Source organism: Lathamus discolor, chromosome 2 (assembly GCF_037157495.1).
Source record: "Lathamus discolor isolate bLatDis1 chromosome 2, bLatDis1.hap1, whole genome shotgun sequence".
NCBI classification, from domain to species: Eukaryota; Metazoa; Chordata; class Aves; order Psittaciformes; family Psittacidae; genus Lathamus; species Lathamus discolor.
This window is the reverse complement of record NC_088885.1, coordinates 134,495,719-134,523,628: the sequence shown is the minus strand read 5'-3', so window position 1 is coordinate 134,523,628 and position 27,910 is coordinate 134,495,719.

Sequence of the window (27,910 nt, the reverse complement as noted above, 5' to 3'; positions counted from 1 at the left end):
TATGCAGGTACCCTCAGAAAGGATTTGATGTCTGTCCCAGATTCATAAGGATGGCAGAGTGGCAACTGGAAAGGGACATACTAGCAAATGTTCATGGAATCATAGAATAGTTTGGGTTGGAAGGGTCCTTAAAGCTTATCCAGTTCCAACCCCCTGCCATGGGTAGGGACACTTTCCACTAGACCAGGTTGCTCAAAGTCCCATCCAACCTGGCCTTGAACAATGTCAGGGATGGGGCAGCCACAGCTTCTCTGGGCAACCTGTGCCAGTTCCTCACCACCCTCATACCAAAGAATTTCTTTCTTATGTTCAACATAAGATCAGCTGAAAACCATTAGAGATGCAGCAGTAATCCTCTATCATGTTGCTGGAATTTGTGCAAGAGAATGGGAAATATTTCGAAGTATATGAATGGGATTCTAGCAGGGATTTTTACCCTTGGAAAGCCTGAATATTCAGCATTGATATTATGGAGGAACTACTGTAGGTCAGACATGGGAAAAAAGGGAATTCAGTTATACTGTCCGCATACCTGGAAATCAGACACGTTTATAGAGCTTTCTTAATATGAACCGATATATTTGGTGGAAATCTAATGACATTTGGGATTCTTGGTCAGCTTTGCAGTCATGTAATCATTCATCATAATCACATTATACTTGAAGATTTTAAAAATGTGGGAATCAGTCTGCTAGAACAAACTAGTGCCTTACATTCTACAACACACTGTCAGCAGTGACTTCCAAACAGGAGTTTTGCATGGAAACAGAAAGAACAAATAAAACCCTCCACTTTTTTTGGTTTTGTAATTTTCCCCTGTTATATAAAAAGCAGCTCCAGCATTGGTTGTGAATAGCCACCGAGGTGGAACAGCAGGGCTTATGGCTATTCTGTTCATAACACAGTTTCTGCAGTTTAAAAGAGAGCAATAGACTAAAGAGGAGAGTACAGTCAAACTGGGGCCAGCTGAAATGAATAGATGCCATCTGAATGGCAATTTAGAGACACCTTAGCATTGACTTTAAATGTGTTTCAGAAAGTGCTTTTCATAAGGAGGAGATGCAATTAAATTAAATTCCTTTCCAACAATAATTTACAGCTGCCTATTATAATCTTGTGAACAGTGTCAGTGGAGATACTGAACGTAACTCTTGCCAATTTGAACTTCTCTTAAAAATTAAAATTTCTGTATATTTGCACGGTATTATTCTGTTTCTGTCTAGCAGCACTTTCCATTCTATTCTAGAGGAACTGTGTTCTATTATTCATGGCTAATTTTAATTACTGTATCTGTAATTTCAGCCACATCCTACTTTACCACGTTGATTGTCCATTGAGATCCTGTGAACTGTAAACTGTTATTTTCATCTCTTCCTCAGCAATCATGACAGTTATTCAGTCAATCTTCCCACTGCAGAGTTTTCTATTCAGAGATAAAGTTAGTTGATTATTTATTTTTACAGTAATAGTGTCCAAAACAGCTAATGTTCGGTTGACTGCACATTTTCCTCATTAGGATGGTTATGGTTTCAAGCTGCACTGTGTAAATCTGAACGTTTGTACAGTGAGAAACTCAATCTCTATTCTCATTCCCCTGCTTGCAAAAATATGCTACTCTTGAACGCACAGTAACTCAGAGTCATGATCTTTGCATGACCATTTAAAATCTAGGAAGAGAGATCTACACATGGATGTAGGAGTTCTCAGCAAACATACTCTTAAGCAAATGGTAGAAAAGCTGTCAAGTTTGGGGATTAAAACGGCTTGTTATTGACAGTTGGGAAGGAAGACCATGCCTGGGAGAGACATAAGCTGCTGCCTGTTTATTTTGCCATTCCTACCTGCCTGAAGCATGCTGCTTGCCTCTCCTGCTCTCTGCCCGTGGCTCTTCCCTGCAGTTTCCAGCCCAGCAGGCTCAAAGGAAGCAAATGTCCACAAGCAAAAAGGATATCACAGTTGTTGCAGCACCCATTGACCAGTGTCCCACCAAGCAGGACAGCACGGACTACAGTGACTAACTCAGGAACAGACCTTTCCTGGCTGCCCATCCTGCCACAGCCTTGGCTTGGGTCTAAAGTTATTCTCTCTCTCTTTCCCACCCTGGCTCCTGTTTCAGTGCAGAATGCACACACACACTGTCAAAGCACTATTGCACCCTTTTCATTCACCCTTGGGAAACAGATTTGTCTTTCTTTTAACTTCTGCTTTTTACCTTTCTTTTTCAGAAAAGTTGTAGCTACCAAAATTACAGTATGTCCCTACCCATTCCTCCAATCACAGTGGATGCATGAAATCATTACATCCTGCTTCCCTTTCTGTCCCAGGATCTGCTCTTTACTTCTAAGCCTCCTCCGTTCCACTTTTTTTTAGGTTCAGCTTTACTTTCTGTCTTGGTCTCCTTTCCCAACTCTGGAGTTTTTCAGATATAACCTTAATTTTGGGAGCAACCTTCCATTTACTGTCCACACAATTCCATCCTTCCACATCTTTGTCCTTATAAGCTTCCCACCAGACAGCTTATTTGATCCTCAGTGCCTTTAGAATGTGGATAAGTAAGTGTGAGGACCCAGAATGGGCTTGGCGCCTTCACCTGAAGTGAAGCATACCTTTGGCACAGATTTTTATTTCTCACTTTGGGCAACTCAGGTGTATTTGCAGGACTTTCATTTATCATTTGAAAAATGGGGCTAATGCCTTCTTTTATCTTTTCTTCTTCTTCCTTGCATCTAGCCTTTATTATGGAGTCATCCCAACAATTTTAGACCTGGGGTCAAGACATCTGATGAGCTCTTATGGGGCTAATGCTACTTTGCATTTCAAGATGTCTGCATGAGTGTGGAGAGTAGTGTTTCTCCCTTCCCTTCCCTTTCCTTACAGGCAGATGCAGAATTGCTTTTGAAGAAAAGCCAAACAGTACTGCTACGTTGATGGGAGCTGGGCCACAGCCAGCAGCTGAACTACCTGCTTGGACTGACATCGCATTAAAGCAGGGGCTGGCTGTGTCTCTGCATTTCTCCTCTCCCCACCTCAGCCCACCAACAGGTCTCTGCCAGGGTGAGTCCTGCTGGGTGCTGGTATTCATCTAACACAGAAGATAGAAATTATCTGGATTTTTCTGATGAGACAAGTAATTTTAAATTCCTCTTGAACTACACTAATAAATTACTCAGTTTTGTCTGCCCAATAATCCTGTTTTTTCTTTTCCTTTTGAATGGACTTTGGTATTCTTAGGCAATACATATACCGATTCTTCACCTGTGTTCTTTTAATGACAGCAAAATATAATATGCTAAAGTAGAAATAATGTTATTTAGTTACAGAGATCTGACTGAAATCAAGGGAAGGAAATGAATGAGGTGCAGAAAGGCCAACTAAAACTTCTTTTTAAAATTACCTGCTTTGAGGTGATCCTGCTCCTGATATTAATGCTGGAGCTACAAAATCAGAGGATTTCTTTGATTTTTTTTTTTTTTTTTTAATTCCCAACAACTCAGTACTCATTAGTGTTTATTGTGAGTGAATAACTACATCCAGCATCTACTAACTGGGTTTGGGATGCTGACAAGTATTAAAGATTTGGATAGTGAAGCAGATTTCAAATGTTTACAAATGTACCATCTGTGGCTATCAAAACCCTCTGCAATGCCATATGTGAACTGATTCAGATACACTATAAACCCAAACTGGGGGAGAGGGCATAAATTGTTGGAAGTAAATATTTATCTGAAGACAAATGAATGGCAAAAATGTCACTGAATGGAAAACATTACTATTTGATTTCTTTGGGAAAATGAAGGAAGAGCCCTGCTTTTCTGGACTGGAGGATCAGCAGTATTTCCAGCTTTCTGGGTATCCACAGGAAGCCAGGCATTTTGGTTGTTAGGAAAAGTCTGAGTACATTTGTCTCAGGACTGTGATGTCAACTGTCATCATCATTTACTTGATTTTCAGATGGCCTTTTGATGTGTTGCCATGCTAGATTTCACACCTGTGAAGGTTCTTCATAAACTTTCCAAAAGCTACAGCATGAGAGAGCCAAGGAGCTTGCCTGGCTGACATGAGAGAAGAGTCCTGAGTGATTTCCTTTTCAGCTTTTTGCAAGAAATACCTGAATATAGAAATCATTGTTTTCTGTAGATGGACAGGTCTGTTCGGTGTTCAGTTGCACATACAGTTTGTTAGTAAACAGCTGATAATCACCACCCTCCTTCAACCTTTGTAAGTTTAGCATTAACGATGGTGTCAACCCTACTTGTCACCATTCCCTCCCTCCTCTCCTAAGGAGGGACTGACGTCCCACTGCTACTCCTGAACCTACAGTGGCACCCACTGGGCTGGGAGCCCTTGGCTGACTGGGCTATTTGGAGACACACAGTAGGTGTCTGCCAGGTAAAGTGTTTCCACTTCTGATTACTATATATAGTGAGTAAAAGTGTCTCAAAATGTCAGATGCCAGCACGCGCACATGTCTCCTGATACAGCCGCATACATAAGAGAGAGAAAAAGTCCTTTAGTGAAAATGTCAGCAAGTCTGATGTGGAGGAACAGGAGAGACATTTTTCTTAGTTTTTTTTCAGTAAAGATAGAAAAAAAGATACTGGGGAAGTGGAAATTAGTGGTATGGGACAATACTGATGAAAAACCCCACATTCTAAAAGGATCTATGAAGTGTTTTAGTCAGTGGGAAGTGAGGTCTAATTTGGATTTAAAAGGGAAAAAATACTTGGACAAATTATTTTAATTTTTTTTTAGAAAGCAGTCTGTCTGCTTTGCAACATCTAAATAATCTATGACATATCATCAGGCAATGGGATGTCCTCGTGTACTGGTTGAGAATTACATGGCAACCAAAACGTCAGTGGGTCACAGCATTTAAAAGGAGGAAATTAACTTATTAATACAGATAAAAACAGAAGGGAGTCTCGCATTTAGAAACAGGGTAGATAACTAAAAAGAATGGGAACCTCATTGTACAGGTGAGAACGATTCACAGCTCTTCATCAAGAACATGATGTGAGGTACTGGCTATTAAACAAGTAGACATCTTGCCCCCAAAATATGACCCTAGCATAAAATGAAGATCCATTCTTTGTCTTGGCAAGTGTGAGATACATGACTAGGAAGGCAGAGCAAGGGCTGCTAAGGGCTGCTGGGGTGATTGCCTCTCAACCACCTTGCTGCAACATCTCTGGAGATGAAAAGGAGTCCCGAGCTTTTGGGCTGATGTGAAGGGACACACAGCATCTTTCTGACAGTGGAAATAAGGGGATAATTTGGAACAATCCTGATGTGATTGCCAGGAAAGCTGGCCATACTCCTCTACAACAGAAGATTTCATTTCAAAATTTCCTTGGATCTTCCCTTTGTGGAACACTTCCTCCAGGATTTCTCAGAATAAGAAGCAGTGAACTACCAGTAAATCCTCCAGAAACTGTTCACCCCAGACCTTGGCAAAAAACCCAATCCAGATCAATAAGCTTCATATCCTTTCCAATTATAGATTACTCCTAGAAATTACTGCTCATCTCTAAATGTTTCTGATGCTTTTCCTTATTTAATAGATTGGATGTATGGACAACATATAATGTATTGCTACTGTAAGGGTCAGCCTTGTCATCAGAATATTTATTTTAAATTAAATATTAGTTCTTATGAATATATTCTAGAGACCAGTGAGAGGGCTCCTTTCCCTGCCATACCGCTTAGTCATGTCTGTGCAAAAAGCTTAGCTAAAAATTGAAGAATGCAGATGCTTTCTGAGCGAGGGGTTGACTAGCAGTGCAGGAACCTCCAGCTTTCCGGATCACCAGCATCCTCAGCTTTAGGGGAATGTCACTATAAATTCCTTAATTGTGTTGCAGAATGAGTCAGGAGATAAGAGTTTGCTATATTATCTCCTTTGGGCAAGGACCTACACTACACCCACACCCACACCTCCACTTTGCCTAAATTTGGCAGAATTTAAGCAATTCTGCCAGGTGAGGGAACAAGAAAGATTTCTCATTCACAGCAGAGCCTGACTTACAAGAGTTCTGAAAGTTGCTAGGCACCTCTGAAGTTATCCCAGTTTTGTCTCAGTGCCTGGTGCCTAAAGTGCATCCCATATGTTTCAAAAGTTACTTCGTCTGAAGTTCTATGAGATTTTTTTTCTTCTTAAGCACCAGTGAGAGCCAAAGGTTATTCAGAGAGATGATTAAGGTTTAATCCAGTATAAATTATGTAAGCATAGCTAAAAATTGCCAATGTTTTAATTTAAAAAGTTTACTGGATCAGGTTCAATGTATCTTTTGCCAGTATCTAAGCTGCTAAAGCAATTGTCTTAGATGAAAGAAACTCAGTTTGGATTTTCCCTGCAGGAGGGATTTCAATCCAAAATGTGCACACTGACCACAGTCACTTGAAGAAAAGACATATTCTGTAATATACTTTGAAGTTGAGCCACTACACAGCTAGTAAAGCAAGAGAAATGAAGTGTGATTGCAACTTTTAGTGGTGAGGTGCTCAGTGAAAAGAGTGGAGTCCAAAGATCTTTTTCCTCTGGAATTTTCTATATATGTTGCACTAGTCACTGGATTAAATGACAGTAACAAGGTACCAAACATTTTGCATCATTATCTGAAACTGCTTTTCTGAAATCCCATTGTCTTAATCAATAGTTTCTACTGCAAGGTAGTTATATAAAACAGCATGTTTTAAGAGGTGTCAATATTTACTTCAGTCATGTTAAATTATTGCTTAGAATTTTCTGCCATTGTATTTTAATGCACAGTCTCTGACCCAGCATCTCAAAGGGAACCCATAAGGATACACATAGTGCTTGATAGCTCATGGAGTCTTGATGAGGACATACTGGAAAACTCTAAAGCCTAAGCTATTCCTGGAGCCTTGAAGCCACAGAAAGGCAGCAGCCAAACTTTGCAATCCAGTGAACAAATAAAGGAATCTACTATGTAATGGTTTATTAGGAAGAAATAAACTCCAGGCTTCTATGTTGGAGGAAGGTAGAACAAATTGTCATAGAACAAATTGTCACTTTATTACTTAGACAGCCATTAAAAAAGGGAAGATGTGAAGCAAATCAAAACCATTGACTTCTGTGGCATGCATATACAGATTAAGAATTGTGTCTGGAAGCAGGCAATAAGAATATAACTGTACTTCCAGTTTGGTTATAGGTATTTACAGACACCTTTGAAGGTGACTAAATCATAAATGACTCAAGTGAAGTCCCCATCCCACTTCCTCCAGTAAATAAATTTCTGATAAATTAATTCTGCATATGTAGTTCTTTGTGAAGGCATAACCCTTAATTAAGCAGCTGCAATATCAAGACATGCTGTATTATACAAGTGGCCAGATGTGGCCTTTTAACAAGACACACCATCAGGGGTAAAAGACTAAAGAGAAGGTCAGCCATGACTATGCCAGTCCAATTAATTAGCAGGATGAGAACTGAAATCCTGCAAAATATAATTAATAGTCATGTTGTCAGCTTAGGGCTGAACACAAGTAATTGAGCAAAGCACACTCATGGTCCCTTCCTAATCTCAACAGCACGCAGTCTAAGTGCTAAAAAATCCTCTTCAATTTGTATTCAAAGATAAGATGGCTCAGACACAAAGTTACCACAAATGGGACCTAATGAAGATCATTAGAGAGTTGGGCCAGTGTCGTATGCTAAGAAACTCAACTATGAAGTGCACCAATGAAACTAGGTAAGGCACACTTGTGTAACTGCATATGCAATGAGTTTTATAGGAAAAGAAAAAAATTAAGATATAGTAAGGTAAATCAAGCCAAAAAGTTGTGAGAAGTCAGAAAGGCTTTTACAAATACTACATGGGGACATTTTCAGCATTGGAGAGGTTTACTGGAAAATAAGATAAAATTGATGGCAATCTGAATGCTGATATTTCAAGACAGCAGTTTGACAAATTATGAAGTATTAAAGGCTTGGTTAAGCCAGATATTGATAAAATGAAGTTTGGATGTCATCTGTAGAATAATTATAAAGATAAAACAATCTGAATGTGTAAGTATGAATGGATTATAAACAGCAAACAGCATAATCAGATATTGAACAGCTGGTGCTCTAAGACTGTTACAAAATTAGTAGGTTATACAAAGATGAGAGATGAAATAGGTAGATTTTAATTATCCATTTGATAGAGCATCCCAGAAGTACCTGAAAATATATTAAAAAACAATTGGGTAAAATAACTGCTAAATAATCTGAAGAATTAATAATGCTGTGATAAATGGCAACTGATCTAATTAGTAGAGGAAACACATGCTTTGCTTTGCTTAAGACCATTATCAGCAACCTGACTGCTTCTTTTGAGAAGAAAAGGTTTATGAGGAAAAGCTTGTAGTTCAGCATTACTCCAAAAAGAGAGAAACTAAAACCCATTCTGTGCCATATGTACGTAGTCTGAAAAGTTATGGTATGAATGGGGTAGTGTTCAGTACAGAAAGCAAGCAAGCTCATATCCGTATATAAAGTATAAAGATGGTTATTCAAAGTATCAGTAGACAGTACATGATTCACTGACATAGCAGCCCACACAGACTGATTATGATCCAGATTATTCATAACATGGAGAAGTGATGGCCAAGATGATCAGTAGAGGCAGAAAGTAATGAGAACACCAGCCCAGGTGATTGAAGAACTTATTGCACTGAAAGCAAGTCAAAAGTGCATGAAATTGAATGAGATGCGATTCATAAAAATGTCTCTGTGCACAGTATTTAGGTGTGCTGCACAAACAGCATGAATACTGCTGCTTAAAGGCTTGCACAGTATGGAATAAAGTTCTTGGGGGAACATGCATGTAGGCATGGTTAGAAATTTGCTCTCTGGTTGGGGTTCCTTCACTGCGGCTTTAGAGAAAAATATCTCCACAGGCTCCACACTTTGGTCTTTCTTCTCTTTCCTTTTCATATTTTTATGATGCTACCAAAACTTCGGTGCTTTCTCAATTGACACAGTTTATAGGTCCAGTGGTTCAATATATCTCAATTAAAAACTCCACCTATGTCTCTGAATTGTCTCTCCAGATAGCTAAAAGTCTGGTCAAATCAAACATAACTAAGAAAACCTTTTGAAGTTCCCCATCATTTTTATTATTTCCTTGTGAGATCCCTACAGACACCATTGCTCACCCTACTTGTTTCTCACATCTACCAGTGGGAAGTTGCCTTGGCCCTAATGTAACTATCCTGTTCAGACTGTATCCAAGGTTCTTTCTTTAGAGCTCTCAGATTCTTTCACAGCCTGCCCATGTGGTTGCAACTATTCCCCAGCATTTTGGTGTCTGTGACTGGTTAAATTCAGTACCTTTTTACAGAAGCAAAGAATCATAGAATAGTTAGGGTTGGAAAGGACCTCAAGGTCATCTAGTTCCAACCCCCCTGCCATGGGCAGGGACACCTCACATTAAACCATATCACCCAAGGCTTCGTCCAACCTGGCCTTGAACACTGCCAGGGATGGAGGATTCACAACCTCCTTAGGCAACCCATTTTATTCATTTTTTAGAGGCTTTTATGAGCCTCTTTTTTCATTTGAATTTTCCTCAGCAGCTCCTTATCCACCCAAGGAGGTCTCCTGGCCCTCCTGCTGCACTTCCTTCTAATTGGGATGCAGCACTCCTGAGCTTGTAGCAGGTGATCCTTGAATATCAACCAAGAGTCTTGGGCCCCCCTGCCCTCTAGGGGCATCCCATGATATCTAGCTACACTGACAGGAACAACCCCAGCCTGCTTACAACCACTCTTCATGGTCATCATCCTAGTCTGATGCTTTGAAGACACATTTCTTGATCATGTCACACATCAACTTGAAAGTTGACTTTCAAGAATGGCAGGGTGTGGGTCTTGCTAGGTATCTCTCTCACAGTACCCTTAAGTACTTTAGATCTACTTAGTTTTCCTCCTTCACGTCTCCCCTTTAAGTTCTAGTTTGAATTGATTATTTCAAAGAAAACAAAATCCTTGACAGCAACAAAGATTTTTGCCTATTACTCTGTCAAATACTCTCAGTTTCCCTCTATACTTCTCCCTGTGTACCTTTTGTGTAAAAATCACCCATTTTGAGTTGCAGACTCCCTTTGGAGTGTGTATGTAGCACTTCTCACGAGGAGTCCTTCCCACTGACCTCGTTTCTAAATTCCACAGGGAAAAAAAACAACTTTGTGTGAAGTGAACCAGAAGGATAGCAAATAGCTGAGTCAGTACATAAGCAAAGTGACTCAGTCTGCAATGGATCTTGTATTACTGGAGCAACCACACACATCACAATACAAAATAACACCAAATACATCAATCTGTCAATCTAGGGGTTTGTTTTTCCATCTTCACTATGGTATAAAATGTACATTTACTTGCATTTTGCCTACAACTCTTGAAGGTACACACAATATGGCAACAGTCAATGAGGCACACAGTCCTAAAACATGTTTCTTCTTTCTGTGTAAGTAATATCTTTGATGGCTGCTGTCATCTTTGCTCGTACACCATCAGATTTAACTTTTTTCTTTCACTACTTGACCACCAGGGTGCTCCCTAATTAAATTTTCCCTCCTATAGCTTTATGCTAAAGTTATGTACTAGCCACTTTCTCACCAGTGTCTGCACCACACTAGGTTTGCACTAATTCTGAGGTTTTGTATGTTTCTGCTCAGCAGGAGGAAAATATAAGTGTTTTAAAGCCAGGCTGGAATTCTTTTTCCTTTGTGTATCTAAAATTTACTGTAAGTTTTGAAAGGGATAATTGTAAAGGGGTGATTCGCACTGCTGCTACTGAGAATGTACTTTCCCTGGCAGTTAATTTTAAAAGGTTACCCTAGATCATGTGTGTTTTAAACACAGAGATACAAATAAATCATCCTTTTTTTTCTCTGCTACCTGAACAGCCAAAGCTGATTTTCTGACATGCAAACCTACAGCAGTTACCTGATCTTTTAACCTGATACACATACTTTGTCTGATGATCTCCCTGTAGGAGAACACAAACGTGCTGTAGACATCATAATGCCTCTTGATCTGCAAATTCAAGACCTGCACACTCTTGTATTCCCAAAGTCAGAAGTAATGTGCATGGGGGATCTTAGTCAAAGCTGCTTAGTTGCTGCAGGATTTAGAAAATAGACTGTGTGCACTCCTCTGGCCACTGAGCTGTAGGATTTTGGAAGCGGCTCACTCTTTCTCTGCTTATCATTTTAATCAATTAAAAGGGTTGTCCATCCTGTGCTAATCTTTCAAGCCTTACTAGATCAGAAGTCTCCAGTTGATTACCATTGCAGATTAACAGGATGTCAGAGAAATGTTAATTTGTGCTTTACAAAGTCAGTGTCAGTATTCATTGTACGTCTCTAAGGTCTGCAGAGCAATGAATATGATTAAGAAAGGAAAAAGATGAAAGCTTGAGGTATGACTGTTTCTGTCTTCTCCAAATCACAGAAAGACATAAAAGACTGCACCCACAGCTCTGCCCAAGGAACAGAGATGGGAAAGAAGTGCTTACATTTCACTTGTTCATACCCTGACAATACAAAAAAAAACCCAATCCAAAACTTATTTTCACCTCTTTTCCTATCACACACATTCTAGGAGTCAACAAAATACCACTGATACCAGGATGTGAAAGGTTAGGTTATAGGGTAAAGCAATGGGAAGTTTGAGTGGTCTTGTAGAGTACCTGATTGCCTATTTGAAGCACACCTTATCTGAATAAATTTTGGACCTGTCTTCTAGGGCAAAAAACCCAAAAAGCACTTCTACTGCTTTTCCTGACTGTGAGGCCAAACATACCTCTCCTGACTTAGTTTTGTCTGAATTTCCAAACCATGAGGATTGCGAAGGATGATTTTGGGAGTTCAGTATATACCCAGACTTGCTTCTACATGGTGCCAGAACACGGCTTAGGGAAGATGGGCAGGGAGGAGATCTTTCTGAGTCCTACAGGTCAGACATAGCTAGAAATGCAGGATTTAAAAATTAAGATCTCCTTTCTACCATGCCTACTTGGCTGCTAGGACTTTTTGTCCGAAGCTGCTACTGTTTGCTCTAATCCCATTTTTGCTATTGTGCTAAGGCCTTTAATACTTTCATTACCCAGCTGTGACCTTTTCTTTCTCATTCCCTGAAAGAGACAGACCTAAACTTAGAAGATTAACCCTATGGTGTGACAGCTGAGCTTTAAGGCTTGCTAAACTATGTCAAAGCTTCAGAACTCTTCAGTTTCTATTAAAAATAAATCTCTTACCAAGATAGCGCTCAATCCCAGTAAGAATGATTTTATTTCATTTTCCAATTATTGTACGACAGATTCTCCAACCTGAAACGCACACTCCTCCTACACACCTAACTTAACATTATCTTTTCTGCATGTTGCAAGTCAAAATGCTGAAAATTCAAAACTAAGCTAAAAAAGCATCTCCTTATTTAAATTCAATCACAAGGATCTCTTTGAAATAAGCTACTGAGAGATGCTGATCTAAGCTTTGTGTAAACCAACAAACACCTATTAATCAATGGGTCAATTGCTGAGGTGAGTAGCTCGAGAGAGGACGCTTTCGAAAAAAAACCTGCCCCAGGGAGCGCGAGCGACCAGGAGCGCGGCGAACGGAGCGGGACGAGGCAGTTTGCGCGGCAGCTCGCGCGGGCAGGCGAGCGGGCTGGTGAGCACCCGTCGTATGGGCAGGGGCCGGCCTGGGAGCTCTGCTCTGGCTGCCCCGGCGGTGGCCAGCGTAGGCACCCAGACAGAGCAGATGAGAGGGGAGGCTGCAGTGCAGAGCTCAGGGTGTAGAGAGTGCCTGCGCTGGGCTTGTGAGAGAAAGGAGCACGATGGGCAGGGCTGCGCTCGGTGCTCCCTGGTGGAGGCCCTCCTGCAGCAGGTGGCTGAGCTGCGGAATGCTATTAGCGGGCTGCAAGATGTCAGGGTAGCTGAGAGGAAGCGGGGCTGCTTGCTCCAGCCCCATACTGTGAAGGCGCCTCAAGCTTCCCCTCCAACTCATGAAGGAAAGAAGGAGGCCACCAACCCGGGAAATTGGGAATTGGTGACAAAGAAAAATAACAAAAGAAGGAGGAAAAGGACAATTAAAAGCAAGGAGCTTCCTCCTAAATCTGTTGTCCCCACGCAGAACCGCTTTGCTGTCCTGCAGGAGACTAACGAGGAAACGTACTTGCACCACAAGCGGCCGGATTATGCACGGGTAAAGATCTCTACTGGCGCTACAAAGAAAAAGCGGCGGGTCGTAGTAATAGGGGACTCTACTTTGAAAGGGGCGGAAGCACTCATCTGTCGGCCTGACCCAGTCTCAAGGGAGGTGTGTTGCCTACCAAAGGCACGGATCAAGGATGTTGCAGAGAGGCTGTATGCTCTAGTAAGTCCCGTGGACTATTACCCACTCCTAGTGATCCATGCGTGTGCTAGGGATATAGATAGTAATAGCTTGGGGAGCATAAGACTACAGAGCCCTGGGAGAGGTGGTTAGGTGCTCTGGAGCTCAGATAGTCTTTTTGTCAATTCTCCAGGACACAGGGGAGGACCTAAAAAAAGCTAGTATTAGCCAGGTTAATAAATGGTTAAAAGGGTGGTGTCATAGTCAGGGGTTTAGGTGTCTTGAACGCGGGACCAAAGTTTGTAGGCCAGGTCTACTGGGGGCTGGTGGAGGTGGTCTGATAAAGAAGGGGAAGAGCAGTTTTGGCAGGAAGCTTGCCAGACTGGTCAAGGGGGGTTTAAACTAGATGTGTTGGGGGAGGAGGGCATCATTCCATCCCAACACACCCAGTCAGTTGCCAACACCTATAATAAATGCTTAGAGCAATGTACATATATTCCAGCTGCTCTAGCCAACGAGCCAGCTGCATTTGGAGCTCGGCTCAAATGCCTCTATACAAACGCCCTTAGCATGGGGAAAAAACAAGAGGAATTAGAGATGTGTGCACGTCTATGGGGGTATGAGATAATAGGCATCACAGAAACATGGTGGGATGGCTCCTGTGACTGGAGTGTTGGAATGGAAGGTTACAGGCTCTTTAGAAAGGACAGGACCAGGAGGCTGGGAGGGGGAGTTGCCCTTTATGTTAGGGATAGGCTGGAGAGTATGGAACTCTGTCTGGGGGCAGGTGAGCAGTTTACAGAGAGTTTGTGGGTCAGGGTTAAAGGGAAAACAGCTATGGGAGGCATTACTGTGGGGATCTGTTACAGACTGCCTGATCAAGGAGAACCTGTGGATGAAGCACTCTGTAGACAGATAGGAAAAGCCTCACGCTCGCAGGCCCTTGTTCTCATGGGGAATTTCAACCACCCTGACATCCGTTGGAACGATGGCACTGCACGGCACAAGCAATCCAGGAGGTTCCTCGATTGTGCAGAAGACAAGTTCCTACTGCAAGTAATAGAGGAGCCGACAAGGAGAGGTGCCATGCTTGACCTTGTGCTCACCAACAGGAAGGGCTCGTTGAGAATGTGATGTTCCAGGGCAGTCTTGGATGCAGCGGTCACGAGATGGTCGAATTTGAGATCCCCAGGAGAGTGAGAAGAGTGTGCAGCAAGCTCACTGCCCTGGACTTCAGAAGAGCAGACTTTGGCCTCTTCAGGACCCTGCTTAGTAAGGTTCCATGGGATATAGCCCTGGAGGGCAGGGGGGCCCAAGACTCTTGGTTGATATTCAAGGATCACCTGCTACAAGCTCAGGAGTGCTGCATCCCAACTAGAAGGAAGTGCAGCAGGAGGGCCAGGAGACCTCCTTGGATGGATAAGGAGCTGCTGAGGAAAATTCAAAGGAAAAAAGAGGCTTATGAAAAGTGGAAGCAAGGACAGGCAGCTGCGGAAGAATACAGGGATGTTGTCTGGGAAGCTAGGGACCAGGTTAGGAAAGCTAAGGCCCAGTTAGAATTAAACTTGGCTAGGGGTGTTAAGGATAACAGGAAGGGATTCTATAGGTATGTAGCAAATAAAAAACAGACTAGGGACAACGTAGGCCCCTCGAGGAATCTCTCGGAAGAACTGGCTACCCTGGATTTGGAGAAGGCTGAGGTTCTGAATGACTTCTTTGCCTCGGTCTTCACTGGCAAAGGCTCTGACCACACCACGCAAGTCTTGGAAGGCAGATGCAGGGACTGTGAGAATGAAGACCTTGGGCCCACTGTAGGAGAGGATCTGGTTCAAGACCATCTTAAAAACCTGAACGAACACAAGTCAATGGGACCCAATGAAATCCATCCGCGGGTCCTAAAGGAGCTGGCAAATGAAGTCGCTAAGCCACTGTACATCGTATTTGAAAAATTGTGGCAGTCAGGTGAAGTTCCTGATGACTGGAAAAGGGGAAATATAACCCCCATTTTCAAGAGGGGGAAAATGGATGACCCAGGGAGCTACAGACCAGTCAGTCTCACCTCTGTGCCTGGCAAAATCTTGGACCAGATTCTCCTGGAAGGCATGCTAAGGCACATGAAAAACAACAAGGTGCTTGGTGACAGCCAGCATGGCTTCACTAAGGGGAATTAAGGGGCAATGGGTGTAAACTGGAACATAGGAAGTTCCACGTTAACATCAGGAAGAACTTCTTTACTGTAAGAGTGACAGAGCACTGGAACAGGTTGCCCAGGGGGGTTGTGGAGTCTCCTACACTGGAGATATTCAAGGCCCGCCTGGACAAGTTCCTGTGTGATGTACTGTAGGTTACCCTGCTCTTGCAGGGGGGTTGGACTAGATGATCTTTTTAGGTCCCTTCCAACCCTTGGGATTCTGTGATTCTGTGATTCTGTGAAATCCTGCCTGACCAATTTGGTGGCCTTCTATGATGGGGCTACAGAACTGATGGACAAGGGTAGAGCAGTTGATGTCATCTACCTGGACTTATGCAGAGCGTTCGACACTGTCCCACACAACATCCTTGTCCCTAAATTGGAGAGATATCAATTTGATGGATGGACCACTTGGTAGATAAAGAACTGACTGGATGGCTGCACACAAAGAGTTGTGGTCAATGGCTCGATGTCCTGCTGGAGACAAGTAATGAGTGGTGTCCCTCAGGGATCAGTGTTGGGACCAATCTTGTTCAACATCTTTGTTGCTGACATGGACAGTGGGATTGAATACACCCTCAGCAAGTCTGCTGATGACATCAAGCTGTGTAGTTTGGTGGATACTCTGGAGGGAAGGGATGCCATCCAGAGGGACCTTGACACACTTGTGAGGTGGGCTGATGCCAACCTTATGAAGTTTAACCATGCTAAGTGCAAGGTCCTACACCTGGGTCGGAGCAATCCCAGGCACAGCTACAGACTGGGCAAAGAAGAGATTCAGAGCGGCCCTGAGGAGAAGGACTTGGGGGTGATGGTCAATGAGAAAATGAACATGAGCCAGCTTCAGTGTGCGCTCGCAGCCCAGAAAGCCAACCGTATCCTGGGCTGCATCGAAAGGAGCATGACCAGCAGTTCGAAGGAGGTGATCCTGCCCCTCTGCTCTGCTCTTGTGAGACCTTACCTGGAGAATTGTGTGCAGTTCTGGTGTCCTCAACATAAAAAGGACATGGAACTGTTGGAACAAATCCAGAGGAGGGCCACGAGGATGATCAGGGGACTGGAGCACCTCCTGTATGAAGATAGGTTGAGGAAGTTGGGGCTGTTCAGCCTGGAGAAGAGAAGGCTGTGTGGAGACCTCATAGCAGCCTTCCAGTATCTGAAGGGGGCCTATAGGGATGCTGGGGAGGGACTCTTCATTGGGGACTGTAGTGGCAGGACAAGGGGTAACAGGTTAAAACTTAAACAGGGGAAGTTTAGATTGGATATAAGGAGGAAGTTCTTTCCTGTTATGGTGGTGAGGCACTGGAATGGGTTGCCCAGGGAGGTTGTGAGTGCTCCATCCCTGGCAGTTTTCAAGGCCAGGTTGATTGAAGCCTTGTGTGATATGGTTTATTGTGAGGTGTCCCTTCCCATGGCAGGGGGGTTTGAACTAGATGATCTTAAGGTCCTTTCCAACCCTAACTATTCTATGATTCTATGATTCTAATCAAAAACTGTTGATAATGAAATACAGTCAGGTGAAACACCTACTGTCCTTCCTTCTCATTCCTTCCCAGAGAGGCAGGTACCAACAGATTACAAGCACGGTCTTGCTCTTTACATTACGAGCATTCTTATTGTTCAAGTCCGGTCAAACTTTCTCCTTTTAAATGATGAACTGGAGCAGCTTTGGCAATGTCTTATTCCTCTGACATATCCATATATCCCTGAACAGGGGATATATTCCTGACAGGTGCCTTGCAGCAGCACACCTCTCGATGTTTTCTTAGTTAACCATTTTTCCTCTTCCTCACTTTATCTCTTTTTTCCCCACTACAGGTGTCAGGCTCCTCAGTAAGGCCCATTAAGCCAAGAGAATTGCCACCATCACCTTTCACCTAAATAAAAGTTTTCCATCTTTTGTGGTCATTGGGATTTTTTGTTACCATCCCTTGTTGACTTTCTTTTACCTCTAGCAGACGAGGGTGAGGCTCTTCACATGCATTTCAGAAGAAGTGTAGGCAATCACCTGGAAGTGAGGATGGTGTTAATTCAAGGTTAAAGATTCAGGCTGCTGCAATTCACCACAACCTTTTAAAGAGCCATTAGGAGGAACTGTACTGGGTCACAGCTCTTGTGCCAATTCCCTGCATGTGCTCTTCATACAGGACACCAGCCCTCATGGACCTTCTAGGGAACCCTTGCCTGAGACAAGGGGATGCAAATTCTAGCTCCTTCTTTTGATTGCTCTTGGGGAATTTTCCTTAGTCTGGCACCAAAAAAAGCCCCAATGTATTCCAAAGTTGACTTCTTTCAGCAGCCAAGGCTGAGTGCTTTCACAAACCAGCTGCCTCTGAGATCCAGCAGGCCTTTTTATGTTTTTCATTGATTTTTCCCTATACATTTCATTACTAAAGTCAGAACCTAAGCAGAAAAAGCACACCACCTATAATTGTATACTCAATAATATTATGCTGCTCAGCATTTACTGTGATTTGAAAAGCATAATAGAATTACAGTTAACATCTGTAATCAATCACTCAGTACAATTTTATATTGTAAAAGTCACCAAAACACACAAGCTGTAGTTATGATTATTACTTACACATAGTAGGCTTTGCTCTTCGGGTAAGTGATGGAAGCGTTTAGGCTGGGGGATAGAAGAGGGCTTAGTGGCTTAGAATAACAGACTTCAACACAGACAGGGACAGCTGTGATAATCTCATTGAGCTTCTGTGTATCACTGTCCACTGATTTCCACAACTCATGCCAACACTGGACTTCCTCCCAGTCAGCAAGGATTTGGAGGGAAAAAAGGTGGTGAGCCATGGTGGAAACAGCTGTGCTGTAGCTCCCCCGCATTGTCTGTAATTGTTTATAGCAGTACAAGGCAGGGATTTGCAAAAGCTATCAGTCTGTTCTTCTGATGTGGCACTACAGACAACCTTCACATTCACATGAGGGCTGGAGTGGTGTTAGGAAAGTGTAGCATTAGTCGCAATAAATAAAGTGAGGGGTGGCTGCGGTCACATCTCTCTGCTGCAAGAACTGGATAAGATTTTCAGCAGTAAGTACCACATCCATCATTAGGCTGCTTAGTAACAAACTGATGTTTAGCATGTTTAATGTTCTGGGAAAAGTCACCCAGAGATGTTTTGGCCGACACACGATTTCTAAAAGCTAAAGTCAGGTATGTCAGTCATGATAAACTGGCATGTTCTCCTGCACAGCACAGGCCAGAGACCTTCTCAAAGTGCAGAGCAACAGAGGGTGGACACTTACATGCCTTTGCACATCACTGAGTGATAATTGCAACTGGCCAGTAGCTTCCTGTGGAGAATCTATGAAAGACATCACATATAAGTGATTTTGATGTGATAGAGAATCCAAGACCCATGTCAGTCAGCTGCTCCAGTACTTAATTTACTTTCCCTACAAAAAGGTGCCCTGGTTTCTGATCTGAATTCTTCAAACTATGAGACTGTGTTTTGTTTTGCTTTCTTATTTCAGTTTGTTTCCTGGCTGTGACATAGGCTGTGACATAGGCTTTCCTATATAATCGCTTGATCTTTTCTCACCTCAATTCGTTGTTACAAGGAGGAGTTTACAACCTTTTCCTTCTCTAACCTCTATATTGTGTCAAGATCAAAGACTCCCTTGGGCATTGATCTTTTCTGCGTCTTGACATACTTTTTCAAGTGAAAGTGCCATTATTTTGGCTATGACTTGTATAACTGTGCTGGAGTAGACACTAAGAAAAGTTACTTTTTGTATTAAACGTGTCAGCATCTTTGCAGCCTTCATGTTATTTATGTTGCAAATTAAGAAAGAGTAGGTAATTGCACCAAGTCTTGATTACTGCAATAACTTTTCTTCTCCCAGCACACACAACAGCACTCACCCAGCTGTCCAAAGAGGCTTCACATTGTGAAGCATTAATGTTTTACCGTCTTCCTCCACATCACATCTGAGCAGAGCTGCTTGGATTTGGGTCTTGCCAAAGAAAATTCTTTCCAAGAGGGGTAATGGAGCATCAAAAAGCACTGCAGCCTCCCCATTAGCCTCTTCTGGGTGCTGGGCTTCTGCTTGCTGCCATGACCAAATGACTAGAAAGCCCAATATTTGACCCTATAACATAGTGGGATGCTACCTCAAATAGTGATCCCATATTTGAGGCAGTCAGGTTCATAAACAGAGAGACAGAGAACCTCTGTAATTCTCTGGATGTTTGGTGATTGTCTGGGATCTTTGCTATCACTTAGCTTCTGAATGCCCTACTAGATCTCTTGTTTTATTGTTTTATTACAGAGACAGAATTAAAAGACAAAAACAAAGAATTTAGAACATACAACAGCACAGTTATTAATGATCCTGCTAAAGTACTACAGAGATTTTAGTAGGACTTCATGGAGGTGTTGTCACACATATGAGACTATAAGGACCTAAGTGGTATTTTGAGTCTTTTTAGACCATCTTACAGAACTGGAAAAACAGATCAGCGTTAGGGGATACAAGCCATTATGTATTTCACCCTACAGCAACTACAGGTCTTATTTCCTTACCTAGAGTAATGCAGGAGACACTGTCCTGATGGCTTACCTCTAGATGGCACTGCCTGGCAGCCTGGCTTCAGCTCACCTCCCAACCTTTACCTCAGTTTCATAGCCATGGTTTCTACTTCACTCAATATTGAGCAGAGAATAGGACAACTAGATGAGGGAAATAAATTTCTCCTACTCTTGATTAAAGTGGCAAATATTCCCTTGTCTTATACTTGCAAGTAAAGGAACAAACAAGTCTTCAACCAAAGTGATACAAAGCAGGAATTCCTATATACGTGCATTTAGAGAGTGTCTTTTTGTGTGTGCGCATGCAGCAGGTATTCTGGGTTCTCTACTGTTAAAACCAATATTCTAGTGGCATCAAGATGGGAAGTTGTATTGTTATGAATTTGTGATCTATTTGATTCCCCTGCAGTCTTAGGGAACAATGGTTGATGCAACTCATTTTTCCAAATTAACTGTCCCTTTATAACTCATCATGGTACAGCTTGCAATTTGTTTTTGTGTGCTTTAAATTGGTTATCAACATTTTAGAGAATTTTGTACTGCAAATCCAAAACTCCTTGTGAAACCTGTGTTAATAAAGTGATATCTGAATATTTAAGATCTTTGATTTAAACTGGATGCATTCCTCATCATCAAAGTAGATGATAGAGCTTCAAGCCCATATGAGTAGTTGGCTTGAGTTTTTCAGTTTAACAATCATCCTAAGTAATTTTTAATTTTTTGTAATTATTTCAGTTGTAACTTATTTACTTGGGCATTTGCAGAAAAAATATAAGCAGGAGAGGAAAATACAGTTTTTTAAGAGCTAACACTTTATATTGCCCAACTACCTGTAATATTTGCTACAATCCTTTCCTAGTCTATTCCTAGGTTTCCTATCTAGCCCACAGAACACACTGTAAGAGTACATGTAGGTACATGCAACTACAGCTTCCTGTAGAGAAACATCCTTTGCATGTGGTAGAAGATGGTCAGCCTTTCAGTTAGACATGGTAATAGAAGGACCACCATGTTCATGCTTTTAAAATAATGCTAAAAAAGAGCTGTGATTTTTCCCCGCCAATGTGTCGACCTATAAGTGGGCTGGTTTACAGGTAATGCTGACTCAACTCTCTCTGCCAGTGATTCACCTTTGTCTATACCTCAGCCTGACATAGCCCACTCCAAAATACTGGCCCCATGGCAATAATCCAGTTATAGGAATGATCTTTTGGGGTTTCAAAGGACTTCTGCTGTCACTTTGATTTTACCAAAAGTGTAATAGATGGTTTGCAAACATCTAGCCTTTTCCAGCTTTTCTCACACAAGCGTATTTTTATCACTCTGACTTGCATGCAGGCAGCAGGACACCTAGGACACCTCCTGATGACAGTCAATGAGACCCCATGCATAAATACCAGTCAAGTTAATTATTAAGGAATTAATAAAAATAGATTGTCAAAAGTGTCCCATTACCAAATTTTGAAAATCCAGATCTGCATTTAAATCATTTGTGCAGCACCTTCTGGCTTTAATTTAGTTCATACAGCTAGACATGGCACTGAGCTTTGAACCGTGATATGAAAGAGCTAGAAAAGGGTCTATATGGTAATGCTAAATGAGCAACTTGTTTTTTCACATCTTCCAAAATACAGCTCTATTCCTTGTCCATCAACCCACTGGAAACCTTTCATACTCGGAGATATTTTTCAACCTTTAGTAGAGGAGTTGGGTGTGATACCAAATATAGACTTCTAACACTTGTTATGGGCTGTAGTTCTTAATCTTCTTTGGCAGTGAACTGCAAGTCAAAAGATTATAAGGCTTAGTAAATAAAGCAGCAGCCTTTCACCTGCCAGACTGATTGCTGTCTTAGTTTAACCTTGGTTTATGTGATGACTTCGATTTTAGTGTTTCTAAGCAGATATGAATTTGTGCAACCTGTTGTACTAAGTCTTGGATGAAAGGAGACACTTTGTTTTGGAGCCTGAAAATTTGTGTCAAGATTTAAAGCAAAGCACATTTTAAAGAATAGATTTATATAGGTAGAATAGTATTCAAATAGGCACATAAACATACTTCAGATAGTCACTCCTCCAAATGAAACTGTGTTATGTGCATATCCAAGATTAATTTTAAGCATTAAATCCAAGAAATGTGTTGAAGGTCTGAATATCAGTTTCTCAGAAACTCCTTGCCCAATGTTGCACCAAGGTACTCGAGTAAGTCTCTGTCATATATCAAGGATGGCCTTCACTATTCAGAATTGCAGGTGCTGTCATCCTAGTCTTAGGATCACGTATCTTCTCTGTTACAGGGACGTAAGAATCTATGAGTTCATGTATCTTAATATTAACCTTTTAAACTGCATCTGGATTGAATGATAGGGCTTTGGGGTCATGATGTTTGCCCATGGGACCATATGCTGAATTCCTCTTTGACAATGTGCCCTGGAAGGGAGGAAACTGATGACAGCTACCACCCAGGTTTCTAGCACCATACGACCACCACTGTATAGAGCGTATTCACCTTTCTTTGTTCAATTTTCATCGAAATGTGTTAAAAGAAGTGAATTAACTAGTCTTTGCTGTGAGGGTGGTGAAACACTGGGACATGTTGCCCAGAGAAGTTGTGGATGCCCCATCCCTGGCAGTGTTCAGGTTGGAAGGGGTTTTGAGTAACCTGGTCTAGTGGAAGGTGTCCCTGCCAGTGGCAGGGTGGGTGGAACTGTATGATCTTTACAGTCCCTTCCACCCAACCCATTCTATAATTCTATGATTATGAGATTTCCAATTAAAAACATCAAAAAGATGCTGGTAATTGACATTCTGGTGTCTGGTAATGGGTGTAGCATGTTATTGCAACTCTTCAGGTACTGGTTTTTACTTGGCTTGGACAATACTCACCTCCACAGCAATACCTGAGAACAGTAGTAGCATTGTGGCCTGTAGGGCAAGGAACTGCTTTTCTGCGAAAAAGACGGACGGAGCTCCAGTTGTCACAGCTATGGACTTAACAAGCTCATGGGAGAAACTGGTGTCAGGTGAGATCACTTGGCAGAGACAGTGAAGCCTCACAACTATGACACTGATACCCACCCTGCCTGATGTTACTGGAGATGGTGAGATGGTCTTTACTCACAGAAATAGCTAGCTTATTTTGCCTTCAGCACACTGATTTCAACTGATGCTGTTGCATCCCTGAAGGAGAATTAACCTGGATATGATTTTGGTCAGTCTCTCCTATTTTACTTTCAGAATTAAATTTACTTGCTGAGTAAGACAGATTGTGAAGTTGTTTGGTCGTGTTCAAAGCCAGAGAGTGTTTGTGTGAATCTGGGGAGCCTTTGACAACATAATTTTGTAAGTTATTTTGGTGGCCTGAGAGAACAATGTGTAAATTATCGTAAAGGCATATTTCACTAGTTTGAATATTTGTAGTTTGTGTTTAATAACACCTTATTACTCACAGGCCTACTGGTTGAGGGCAAAAAATTGACTAAATATTTGTTAATTCCTGTTCCACAGGCATCCCCGGACCTGCGGATGCAATCTGAAGTGTACCCAGAAGTCAAATGCAATCGGTGAATAACTGAGTGCTCAGATATGCTAGAGCTTGGTGAAATGAGGTGGTTCCATCCCTACCAGATACTCAGTGCTCAGTTCCTGCTGCTGAGAGCCCACCTGCAGAGCCTGCCACTGGCTGCTACACTTGCTTCCCCACTGATGCTGCAAAGCGTCTAATCCAAGTGTGTCTGAGGACTCAGCAAACAAATTGACCTTTGTTCTGGAGCTTTAAATAGAGCTGGAACACTTCCATTTAGAGGAGGAAGGAAATAGAGAAGAAAATAGAATTCAATTGATTTTTAAAGAAATAATAATGATAATGCAGTAGAAAGCAATGTCCTAAGAAATGTTGAAATGCACTCATCAAATGGAACTTATGAATAACCTTGTGGCTAGTTATCCATCAGACTTGCAGCAAACACAGAATAAAACATCTGCCAGAATTATACCCTAATGGCTGATATTTATTACCTCATTTCTTTCTGGCATCTGTGGAATGCTTATGGAGATATTAGCTTTTTAATAGAATTGATGACAGTGATCACAATAAAAAAAGACAGGCAGAGAACCAGAGGCAGAGAAAAATATTCTATCATTTCGGGCCATGTTTTGAACACAAAGGTGCAGGAATGACCTCATGGTTTCTCTTAGGACTGATACTGTGCTAATGCCAAAGCCAGGCACAGGAGGTGTTTCAGAAAGTGCTGGCTAGCCCAGGCCAAAGTCATACTGAGGACCAGGGCAGGCATTAATAGCCTCAGAGCACTCCCATTGCTGCTTAATTCACTAATATAAATACAGCCTTTGTGCCTCTTCCCTTCTCTTGTCAAAAGAGCATAAGGGAAAGACCTGTTGCTGGGTTTACCATAATACAATTAAAGAAAGCTCTTCTCAGATGCAGTAGAACAGAAAAAGCTTCCTTATGAACTTCTACTTGCCTGATGTTGTACTATCTTCATTTCCAGCCTTCTTCTAATATTAGGAAATTTGTGGGCAGTGTGAGGAAGCAGTTTCTGCAAGGAACACAGCCACAGAGGCAGCCCCACTTCAGCTTCTCTTAGTTTCATTTTGTTCTTCTGTGAGCGGTGATAATTTGCTTAAACTTTCCATGAGACCTTTGATGAGATAAATGGTCTTGCATCCTCTACAGCTTAGTCTTCAAAGACCGCTTCCATACCTCCATGACCTTCTCCTCCCCATATTAATTTCCCCGTTTGGCACAGAAAAACTTACTAATTTACTTACAGACAAAAAGGCTGCACAGAACACACCAGTGCACGACATGCCACTGAAAAAAAGTTCTATCACAAAAAAATTCCTGGGACCAGCTTCACCTTAGGGCACTCAGGAAATAGTCACAAATAATGACAACATTTCTTTTGTTGCAAACTGCTCAATAATTTCATTTAGAATCTAGGTCTTTATATTAAAAACTTTTCATCTTGGTTCGCAGAAATGAGAGCTCAACAAAAATGCTGCTCCTATTTTTGAAACTAAAGCTTTTAACACCAACACTAAACCAGTTTGTTCCTTTTCTTTCATGAATTGTTTGATCATTCTCTGTTTATCTTTAAAATCCTGGACATGCTGATTTGAGACTTGTAAGAGCTCTGGCAAATCAACTTCTTATAAATGATCAGAAGTATGCAAAGTTCATTAGGAGTGCTCTGAACAGTTTTGTGGCAAATCTTTGGTGTTTATAATACACAGTGCAAGCTGCATGTGCACCTGGGAGACTGCATCTTTCATGCCTCTTTTGAGTGATCCGGGGAATACTCATGCCTTGAGGGTGTGTTGGAGAGTCGGGGTTCAAACCATTTCCCCTCACAGAAACTGCATCTGTCTGCCATCAAGTCTTTGGGTCCATTCGATGCCCAGTAAAGGCAGTATGATGGCCAACCCCAGGCCCTAATGTGCTATCAGTGAATATTTTCAGGTATTAACTTGTAAGACCTATGAGATTAGAAGGATAGTTCTCATATTTTCTCTAAGGAAGATATAAGGGGATGGTGTTAGCAATATCCGGGGTTTCATCGGAAACTACCTTGTGAAGAAGCATTACCCTGTTGAAAGTGGTACAGATCAATGTAGTTTTTTGCATCCATTAAAAAATTACTTGCCTATAGGCCCAACATAAGTGTTGTATGTACCATAAATATTTCAGGTTTGAATTACCTTTTGTACAACTTGATTATAGGCATATATGTAATGTCTATAAATACATGCCAAATAAATTCAATAAATGTGTAAGCGTACGGATAGCTACTTTAGAAATTTCTATTCATCTCTCATGAAAGAGAGATTTCTTTTTTGTTAAATATCTAAAATACTTTTCAATGCTTTCATAGCAAGAAGCAGAGAATCAGTAATTTGGTGGTGACAATTTTGAAACACTATTTGTTCATGGCTATTTATACACTTCTGGTTGCTTAGCTCTCTATAGCTCTGTTTAGAAAGTCACACCACTCTATTACATTGTGGTCTTTCAGACGGCAAAAGCCAAATTTTAGTTCACATCATAAAAATATTGCTAGCTAGGATTGCTTAACTTGTTGCATAACCCTGTAAGCTACAGCCAAGATATCAACTGTGCTGGCTCCCGTACAGTGGAGCTTTGTCTGCTTCAGTCCTAATCCGGAAACACACTCTACATTGAGGATTTTCAATGCCAGGTCACTGAGGGATCTCTTGCTTTTCCCTACCTTGGAAAGTCTTCAGCTTAATGAGCAACACCCTGATCTTCTCATGACTGTTCCCAACAGAAGATGTGCAGACACTGAAATGCTCTTCCAGAAAAGAGCAAACTTCACAGCACTTTCCTTTTAAACTGACTTGTCTGTCCCAGATAGCTATAGATGAATATGAATGTAGATGAAATCTCCTGGTAAATCAAGTTTGTGAGGAAAAGTGAAGAGGACTCAGTTCTTCAAATAATGGCTGGAGAAAGAGATCCTTATCCCACCTGCAAGTGTCTCAGATGTCCCAGCACTGATACTCTGCACAGCAGAAGTGTGAAAGGTTTGATTCCCTCGCATCATTTGTCATCTTGTGGTACGCACCCTGGTCATGAGACATGACTCTCTGGAAGTCAGCGGGTGCCTCTCTTACAGGTTCCATATGCAACTGCTCTATATAGCACAGATAACTAAACATTTCGAAGAATAGGGCCCACCAAACCAGTAACCCAGTATCAAGGGAGGTGTTGCACCTAGCAGGGAAATAGATGGCTCTTGGACATTGCTTCATCTGGAGGGAAGCATGAACATAGGACAGTCACTGAAACCAGGTTAGAGCTCCATGTTTTTGTTATTAAATGCTTCAGAAATACCAAAGCTATATACATATGTAGATGTTCCACTGTTGTAATGTTGAAATAAATACACTACTTTACAAAACAAAAGAAAATATTGTTAATATTTGAAAAGAAGCAGAAGGTAACATTGTTCTTTGTAAAAGCTTTTGATGTGTCTGTGATGCGTACATTTGCAAAGCCAGTGTATTTATAGAAGCCTAATGCAAAATAGAAAGTTAAGTCCAGGTCTAATTCCTTGATCTGAACTTTGAAACTGAGGTCAGAAAATTGCAGTGTCAGTCACAGGGAATGCCTGAGAGCATGGCCAACAATGGTAGTCACACAGCTGCCATGTTCTGCGGTGGTTGTCCTCAGCCCTCCAGATCTCACAGACTGCTGCTCAATCTCATCGCCAAACTTTCAATTGAAAATGTCACAAGCTGCCTTGGCATTGTGGGACAGTTACAAGCACTTAGGAGATCACCTGCAAACAATAACCGTTTGTGCACCAGTCTCTGGGAATCGCTGTGCGCTGCATGGGGCTTTCCTTGGCCAATAGCCGTTGTCAGTGATGTATCCCTCTCCCTGCAAAAAGCAAACGGCTGCAAGAGAAACTTGGTGAAAGAGGGTGAAAAAACAGATGGAAAGGGCAAAAACCTGTGGTCTGGCTGAAGTAAACTTTTCACCTAACTCCAGTGTGAGTGAGGAGAATCAAAATAAATCATTGCAGTAACTTCCATGTTGCAGTCTGTGTCTGGAACTTCCAGACCCATCAGGAGTTTTAATCATCACACAGAATGCTGACATTTATAGATTTGAAAAAATTGTCCATGGCTGAGTAAAGAAGTAAACTGATTATGAGCCAGATTGAGTTTGGGCTGAGAATGCTTATGAATATATAAAGTGAGTATTCAGAAGGCCTGATAGAATTCTTTTTCCTTTAACAAATCACTGGTCTTCAGCAGAAGGAGCTTTAGAAATAAGTCTTGGTA